The 7,813-nt window shown below is 38.0% G+C and overlaps 1 long non-coding RNA gene across 1 annotated transcript in view; it reads right to left on the reverse strand.

The window, feature by feature from the left end:
* Window positions 1-5,807: 5,807 nt before the first annotated feature.
* LOC111440369 overlaps window positions 5,808-7,813 on the reverse strand; it is a 21,105-nt gene continuing 19,099 nt past the window's right edge. Inside the window, exon 3 of the long non-coding RNA XR_002709926.1 lies at window positions 5,808-5,977. This is a non-coding gene — a long non-coding RNA (uncharacterized LOC111440369). The remainder of the gene's footprint in view (window positions 5,978-7,813) is intronic.

Here is a 7,813-nt window from a genome sequence, read left to right on the forward strand (position 1 = left end):
ATTATCAAACTCAAATACTTGTATCGGTTTGATCCTGTGCCGTGGAAAGGATTGAGTTTGCTCTTGAACTCGTAAAAAGAGCGGTGTAGCGGTTTGGCTCAGATCCGTGGAAAGAGTTGAGAAAGTTCTTTATTCAAATTTCCAAGAGGCGCTTGGGGAGTGGAGTAGGTCGAGTTTGACCGAACCACTATAAAACTACGGTGTCATTTTCTCTTAACTCTTTTCTATTTAATTTCAAAATTATTATTGTGATTTATTGCATATTCTACTTGATTATTGTTTTGACTTGAATTACTTTGTTATAGTAATTATCATCTTCTACTTATTTGTAAAAAGTTTCATCATTAGAAAAATTAATCACGTTTAAACACTTTTATCGTTAAAACCCTATTCACCCCCCCTCTAGGGTTGCCATACCGATCCAACAGACCTTCCTATCAAATTGCGAATGTCGGCATAGCAATATGCCTCCAGCAAGTATTGGTAGCACATCACAAAGAACTTTATCTTTATGTTTCCCCAAAGTAAAAGATATTAAACTTGAGAAACTACCTTTATTGTTCCACTATCATTGAGACATTGAAGCTTGTAAGGTTTAGGATGGTGTTGAGTTGGAATTTGCAACCTTTTGATCAACATGGTACTTAATACATTGGTGCAACTTTCACTATCAATAACAAGACTACAAGGAGTCCCCTTGACTAAACACCTTGTATGAAATAGGTTGTCTCTTTGATCATCAACATTATTCTCCGTAACTTGAGTTTTAAGAAATCTTCTCAACAAGTGTCAAATGACTCCCATCTTCCAATTCTTCATCATTCTCCTGGTTTTCTTCTTCAACTAGCTCATCCTAGTCACTTTCCTCAGTATCTGTGACAGCTTGTCCATTCTTGATGGTCATGACTCTCTTGTTAGGACAATCACCACTAATATGACCAATTTCTTGACATTTCAAAGATTTGATGTCTCTATTTCTTTCTCCAACCTCCTTGTTTTCCTCAACTTTCTCTTTACCCTTTGAGGTCTCAACTTTGTTCTTTTTGTCAAGCTCATACTTTCCTCTAACCTTGAAATCTATCTTTTTAATATTTGCATCCTTTTTCCAAGTGTTGAAAGTTGTAGACTTAGGAATAGCATACCTCTTGGAGTTCTTCTCCCAAGCTAGTTGCCCTTCTATTTTCAGAGCAAGGTGTAACAATTCTTGCATATCAAAGTATGCTTGCCTATCCACTTGATGAGCAAGTTGTGTGTTTAACCCACCAAGGAATCTGGCCATTATATCATCGTTGTCTTCATCAATGCATGCTCTATTCATAAAGACCTCCATTTCTTTGTAATATTCTTCAACACTCTTGGATCCCTATTGCATTGTATACAGTTTTTCCTTGAGTACTCGAGAATAATGCTTAGGAATGTACATTTTTCTCATTAATAAGTTAAATTTCTCCCACATTTCAATTGGTTCTTCATAATTTCTCCTCCACTCTGATATCAAAGATGTCCACCATAATTACAAAATCACAAAATTCAGCCATAGAAAGCTTCAACTTTATTTCTTCACTGAAATTGTTGCAATAAAAAACATGCTCAATTTTGCTCTCATATTGCAAATACTCTTCTAGATCAGATCTCCCGTAGAAAGTTGGAAGCTTTACTCCCTTGACTCCTTCTTCTTCTCCTCTCTTATATTGATACTCTCTCTCACTTCTTTTTTGTGCTAAAATTTCTCTACCCCTTCTCTACCTCTTCGTCTCCCTCGACCAACATCTCCTCCTTCCCCTAGGACTATGTCCCGCTAAAAGGGTGAAAGAACAATATCAACACAATGGTTCCAAATTTAGATGATTTAGAAAAAATGTCAACTGGAGTTTATTTGATATTAAAATAAACATGCAAATTGTCTAATGACAAGGATTTATAACCACAATATTAAGAACAATATGACAGGGATTCTTTTTTTTTTTTTAAGATCTAAATATGATCTACAGTAATAAAATGAGAATAAAGTGAGAAGCTTATAAAGAATGGTTGAACTCGCGGCCACAGAATAAATGGACAGATTTGAAGAAAAGAAAAACAATAGCATAAACGAAAAATAAAATGAATTCTAGAGTAGGCCACTAAGATGCAACCTAGGCTATGATATCAAATTGATAAGGCCACCCTAATCCCAACAATTCATGTTTTTGTGGAAGCAAAAACGGTTGAATCAATAAAATTAACACCTCCTTGTACAAAATTCGGATAATCCAAGATATAAGGCTAGAATTAGATTACTTCTTACGATCAAAGATCTAGAGCTCAGATGCAATCTACCACAAGAATTGCATGAAACTTAGAAATGACAAAGATAATGCTCAAATTTCGAAAGGTGAAAGTCTCAATTTGAGATCTCAAATTCATTCATTCACAATCTCTTTTTTATGTAATAATTTGTGGGTATTTATAGTTACTCACAAAAGAAATTTTCAATTTTTCAAATGTTCATAAGGAAGTTACGACCAAAATTTATTTCGGATCCCTTAAATCTCAAAAAAAAAAAAAAAGAAGTCAATTTAACCAATGACTTCCACCCTTTTGCCCATGCAATAATTATGAAATTAAAAATAATAAATAAAGTTTTCTAACAACTTATCAATCAAGTGCAAGCAACTTCATCCCCTACTTCAACCATGCAAATATTCACTTGTGAAGCTTCAAATGGTCCTTCCTCAATCAAATCACCTTGTAATACATGAGATAATGGTTGAATCAAGCCTATCCAATTTTGTAGATGAAGAATGAATGCTTGTTGAATCATCTTGGCCTTGGATCGTGTAATATGTCCAATTGAAACATTTTGAACACCGTGATCCTTATCAAACTCATTGTATAGAATACCCCCACTTACATGTCTCTACATGAACGATTTAGATCAAATCACTTGTAACGATTATAAAGTAGGTCGTGTTTGTTTACTTAGTCTAAATAAAGTCTCACTTTTGTAGAACTCTGTACTTTAGAATAGGACTTTAACTCTTAGAAGTTAGTTAGAGTAGACTCCTTATTTATCGTTTCTTTTGTTTTGTTATAAATGACTATTTAATAGTCTGGTAGTTTCCCATTCAATAATAGATCATTTTTCCTTCCAAAACTTACTTTTCTCTGCTATTATTTCTTTAATTTCATCATTTGGTATTAGAGCCATAGTAAGGGATGTGATTAAAATTTGAAGTAGCAATCTTCAGGATGTCTACAGAAAGCTCTTTTGTACATCCAGTCATCCCAAAGTTTAAGGGGGCATTATGATCACTTGGCAATGCTCATGGAGAACTTTTCGCGATCAAAGGATTATTTGGATTTAGTAGAAAATGAAATTTCTGCAGTAGCAGGAGGATCTACTGATGCACAACAGAAGAGCATTGATGATCAGAAGCTGAAAGATTTGAAGGCCAAGTATTATCTTTTCCAAGCATTAGATCGTTCAATTCTAAAAACGATTCTAAACAAGGATACAACGAAGGACATATGGGACTCTATGAAGAAAAAATATCAAGGAACAACTAGGGTCAAGCTTGCACAAGCAAACACTCAGAATGGAATTTGAAATTCTTCAAATGAAGACAAGAGAATCTGTAAATGAATATTTTGCTCGAACACTTGCAATAACAAATAAAATTAAAGAAAACGTTGAAAGAAAAGGAGACGTTGCGTTGCTGTTTGGGAAAAGATTTTAAGATTTATGACTTCCAAACTTGATTATGTGGTTTGTTCCATTGAGGAATCTAAAGATATAGATACTTTAACCATTGATGAATTGCAAAGCAGCCTACTTGTTCATGAACAATGCATGCATTCTCACATCAATGAGGAACATGCCTTGAAAGTGACAAATGGAGATCAGTCAGGAGGAAGGGGTCGAGGTCGTGGAAGTTTCAAAGGAAGGGGACGTGGAAGAGGTAGGCAAAACTTCGAGAAAGCCATAGTAGAATGCTACAATTGTCCCAAATTTGGGCTTCCAATGACAATGTGCAAGTAAGAATGAAGTGACAAACTATACAAAGACAAAAAAAGAGATTTTACTGATGGCTTGCACGGGTGCAAAAAAGGAGGAAGATGGCTAATAAGATTGTTGGTATATTGATTCTGGCTGCAGAAAAGGTACTTTGTAACGCCTCTAATTTTCTTAACCTAATTAGTGACATCATCCGTACATGCATAGATCTTTAAACGAAAAATTCAACATAAATAGTCTTGGAAACAACATCAGTCTTACATAAAGGTTCAAAATGTGAACTAAAGATAACTCCGAAACGAAAACATTCAATAACTGAATTAGGAAATTTAAATAAAACGAACGTTCAATGATCTAACTTAAAAACCCAAATAAAAACATAAACGGGTAACTATGCCCTCTCTTTAGTCTTTCATGGTAACCTCAGCTCCATCGTCAGCCATACATCGGCGCCTTGCCTTTACCTGAAAAATGAAGGTAGCACGTGACTTGAGTATTTTATGAAATACTCAGTAAGTCATCCCACTATTGGGGTTAGAAATGCAAACACATGCAACATATGAGTGGGACCTAACTTTTGTAAACTTGCCTGGGTGCTTTTCTATTCTGGGTAGGGTTGGATGTGTGGTATTTCTCCACACGAGGCCCATGTACGCGCACATGAACCCACCAAGTGGGCTCGTATACGTACCCCTAGGCCTGGCTTGGTCGGGCACAACGTATTATACGTCACTAGACACCACAGAACAGAAAAGTCCCACATGATATCATGGAGAACATAAATATCAAATTTCATTCTTTCATGACATAAAGAGAAAGTATCCCAATGCAGATGACATATAAACATGCATGAGGTCTCATAACTTACCTTACATGGCATATTACTTAATATGAAAATACGATTCAATTCCATAAGCATTTCATGACATAATTCAGTTATATTACGTGCATACATGCAACAATCATCACTTTCATGGCATATAGTACTAACATATCAATCATAAATTTTCATAACATCACCAGTCAATCTAATTCATGTGTCACATAGTCATATCACATATAATATGGTGCATGCAGGGGCCATAGAGCACACATCATCATACAACACATAATTAACTAACTCCAATAGTAAAGTCACTTACCTCGATGGCCTTGGCCAAAGTCACTCACAACAAGCTAATTCCAACCGTTAATTACGTCCTATAAGAACCACATAACATATTTAGGAATCTTTCATAACACATCCTAGCTAAACCTCATGTTAGTTATCAAGGTAAACACCTAACATAATTTAAGTTGACTATTAAGAGTTATATTAACCTTAGAATGCAAAAACAAGGGTAGAAACGGCTTTGAAAGGGCCGTAAACCTAGAAATCGGTATATTGTGGGTATACCGAGCTGACAAGCCAAGCTGCCGTCAAGCTGAGGAAGTCCGATGGAGGAGTCGAGCCATGTATATACGTGCGAAGCTGAGAAAATGCACTACAGACGTGTGTCTAAGTTGAGCCAAAATGAATGCAGATCCCGTTTGGGCCGAAAGCAATTACAGCCCGTGTCTTCATACGGCCTGAGGACTGGAAGCAGGAGTTGTGTCCGCGGGTATCCGACCTGATCCGGTGCTCGTCTTCCAAACCCGCAACACCCTAAAACCCTAATCGACAATGCACCAACAACAACTTCTCTGTCACAGCCCAAAATTTGAATCTCGAAATCAAGGGCTGGACCAACAGACTATGCAATGAAATCGTGTAAAAACAAATAGAGAAGACGAGATTACAAAAAAAAACTTTATCAATTATATAAAAGGTTTAAAATCCAAAACAAGGTGTTCAAGTATGAAAAGTATGTAAATGGTTTACAAAACAATGCATGACAAATCTAAACAAAATTATGCACAGACTCCTAGACGCCTCGGGACACTCCTCTGTGGCATTAAGATTCAACATGCATTCCCGCCTCGATCCATGGCATCACTCACCTGAAAAAAAAAGAGTAGAAAGGAATGAATATAAAAATACTCAGTAAGTAGCCTACTTGTAGGCTCTTTTCGCATCCTTATCTTGGTGGGTAACCACGATCTTTCTCGGGTTTCTAAGAAGAGTGATCTAAGCTGCAACTCTCTTTTCTGTATCTTAGGACGCTTGCCCATCTTAAGCACCAAAATGATCAGTGTCCTGAGTGTATGGCTGGATCTGAAAATGTGACTGTCTCTGAACATCATCCATGGAGGTTAACTGACGACCCTCACACGGGACCATACATCCACTAAACGGGGTGCGACCCCCTATGTGCCGGTCAGCTACTGAGTCATCCTATGTGGCTCCACGTCCCACGCTCAGGGACGGGTTTCTACGGCCCAGGAGTCCTTTTCAGAAGACCACTTGGCTATCACCACTAGGTCTGGGCACCTGTCACACTTCCCTATCCTGATCTGCTAAGCTCAACGATCACCGTACTGGAGCTCTGTCTCGACGGTACGATATCGGAGGAGAGAGGGAACTGGAGATTCTGATGACACTATCTACACTACTCAACTCAAGCGGGCTACCTACAGTTACCGTGGTGACATATTATTCTTTCTAGGGTCGAACCTCGTGGCTTAGACTTAGATTCGTGTAACGACCCTAAATTTCCACATATCCAGAGTCGCCACTAACGTCTCATGCTCATCTCTAATGCAGAATAAAAATCTAAGCATGCTCATCTTTAATAGCGGAAAAATTTAAAACTTCAGAATACATTAAAACTTTGGAAAACACTGCCGGACTTACGTGTTTCAAACATTGAGCTAGAGTTCCAAAAAGAAAAAAAAATAAAATAAAGCGACTACAAATTAATTAATATAAATGAATGAATTGCAAACGCCCTATTCTAACTAAGACTAGGAATTAAATATGCATCTATCCTATGCACGCGCCACAGTCTCTGATCACGATGCCACCGTCAACCGTACATGGGCGCCTTGCCTTTACCTGAAAAAAAACAATATGGCACACGGCCTGAGTATTCAGTAAGTGACCCCACTATAGGGGCCATGCTAATGCAAACACATGCAATCATGAATAGGGACCTATCTCTAATCATCTTAGGGGTGGCCTCCAGTCTCGGAAAAATTGGATGTGTAGTACTTCCCTACACACGACTCACACGTGCGAGTGTGAGTCCCCAGGGCGTTCGCACACCCCCTGGACCCTCTGGTCAAGCTAATCTGTAGCGACGTCCGGAGGTCAGCGGAACCCCATAGTGTCATGCGCCTCATGAACACCCTCATCTGTGTGCTTTCGCACCTGTGCGCTTTCGCGCTCATCATAAGGTGCGCGTCCGCACTTATCATCTCTAGGGGAAGTAGCCCTATGCTTATGAACATACAAAATGCATGAGGTCCCTCTAAATCCATCGTAATATCTCTTCTGACACAACCCTCTAGTCTCATCTCTTTGTTACTCTAGGTAACGCATACTCGTGGATATTTATATTAATATCATTTTCATGCTCTTAGGGTTGTGTCCTACGTCGATCTAACGACATGATGCAATATGGCACTCATCATCATCTAGCATGCTCAATATGGAAAACATCATCATATTAAGGTAAAAATCATGCAATCATCATGCTCATCATAATGCCACAACGTGCGTCAAACATATCAAGCGTCACTCAACAAAATATGTATATACCGCGCATATCATCAAGCATCATAATCCACACATCATCATAACTCATAGAATTATTTAGCCTATTCTATAGTAAGGCCACTTACTTGGTTGGCCTTGGCCGAAGTACTCCCTAAATCGCTAAACGTAAGCTCCCGTTC

This window comes from Cucurbita moschata, unplaced genomic scaffold, assembly GCF_002738365.1.
Source record: "Cucurbita moschata cultivar Rifu unplaced genomic scaffold, Cmos_1.0 Cmo_Scf00188, whole genome shotgun sequence".
NCBI lineage: Eukaryota > Viridiplantae > Streptophyta > Magnoliopsida > Cucurbitales > Cucurbitaceae > Cucurbita > Cucurbita moschata.